General features: G+C 43.5%; 1 protein-coding gene across 12 annotated transcripts in view; it reads right to left on the reverse strand.

Moving 5' to 3' along the window:
• The window catches only part of Oatp26F (Organic anion transporting polypeptide 26F), a 29,768-nt gene extending 28,864 nt beyond the window's left edge, over nucleotides 1–904 (reverse strand). For 8 of the 12 annotated variants that reach the window (XM_070132737.1, XM_070132738.1, XM_070132744.1 and 5 more), the window contains exon 1: nucleotides 724–901. The gene's annotated coding sequence lies outside the window, so the exon portion shown is untranslated. Of the gene's footprint in view, nucleotides 1–723 lie in introns of all 12 variants that reach the window. The other 4 variants (XM_070132743.1, XM_070132740.1, XM_070132751.1 and 1 more) reach the window with 2 other exon arrangements.
• Between the last annotated feature and the right edge of the window lie 592 nt (nucleotides 905–1,496).

A 1,496-nucleotide genomic window follows, 5' to 3' on the forward strand; every position in this document is an offset into this window, starting at 1 on the left:
TGCGTCTGTGCCTGTCTCCTGAGAGTGCATGTCTGTTGAGAGTGCATGTGTCTCCTGAGAGTGCATGTGTCTCCTGAGAGTGCATGTGTCTCCTGAGAGTGCATGTCTGTTGAGAGTGCATGTGTCTCCTGAGAGTGCATGTCTCTCGAGAGTGCATGTCTCTCGAGAGTGCATGTCTCTCGAGAGTGCGTGTCTCTTGAGAGTGCATGTCTCTTGAGAGTGCATGTGTCTTGAGAGTGCGTGTCTCTTGAGAGTGCATGTCTCTTGAGAGTGCATGTCTCTTGAGAGTGCATGTCTCTTGAGAGTGCATGTCTCCTGAGTGTGTTATGTCTCTTGAGTGTGTTATGTCTACGTGCGTGTATATCACTGAGTACGCGTGGTCTATATCGCTACGTGTATGCCCCTATATTCTGACAAAGTCTAAACACGTAGAAAACCTAAACATACTTGGGCTTCCTCACATTTATCAAGTCAAGAATTGATAAGACGCCAAAGAAGCTTACTACAGCGAAGGTTTCCAAAGTTTCATTTCAATGTCTTGGTAGAACTCTATTAATTAGAACAGAAATCTTGGCTCCTTTTCTGTAGATGTGGGAATGGAATAAAATATCCTATATGACACTGTGTTGTGTCTATGGCAATGTCACATAAAAGTAGTCCTGACCTGTGGTTACTTATTGTTTCGTTTAATAATTATAGAAATTCTTAAAATGTCATACTTACTCTGTTCGTCGTGTTGAAAGCAATCGATATAATATCCTCTTGGGAAAGTTCCAGTCTATCTTCTCTTATCCGAACACAGTTATCAACACTGAGAAGCAAGAAAAGGGACGAACATTACAATAAACAGCGGAGCGCTCGCTATCACAGACCCTACCTCCACCGTTGCCAATCGCACACTGCCGAGCGTTTTCTGGGATGACCTCAATGCTGAGGCCGCGGATGGGGCTGCCAGGTAGACATTTAAAAAAACTACTTCGGGCCTCATGGATTTGTGGATCCCGCTTTTTGTTTTTAATAATTTTTAGCATGAGAAAGTTAATGGTACAAGCGAATAGTTCTTGTTCTATTCGAGTCTTGGCTCTTACAACTATTGTTATCTTGTCTCTTAACGATTATTAATGCTAACAACCACGTTCTAGGTAGTGAGAACATGGAAGATCAGAGCAGTCTCTGCTGGTTGATTTTTTTTTACTTCAAAGCAGCGTTTTGAAGTGAAAGTTTTATACGTAGCCGGTTTGTTAACTATGAATATCTTGCTGCAGAACATGAAGGTGATCAGTTATACTCTAGTTACCAATAGAATCAAAATATCTTTTTAACAATTCGTTTTCGTGGTATGTCAGGCTGGAGACCGACTGCCGACCCCCACACATGATTTACTTCGGTTGGACATTTGACACGACCTCAAGCCACGCATTCCGACGCTCCGCAGTTCCCATTAAGGACACGCTGTACCAAGGGACTATGCCGCCTCCCCCCCCCCTACCACCTCC

The sequence above is a fragment of the Penaeus vannamei genome, chromosome 18 (genome assembly GCF_042767895.1).
Source record: "Penaeus vannamei isolate JL-2024 chromosome 18, ASM4276789v1, whole genome shotgun sequence".
NCBI lineage: Eukaryota > Metazoa > Arthropoda > Malacostraca > Decapoda > Penaeidae > Penaeus > Penaeus vannamei.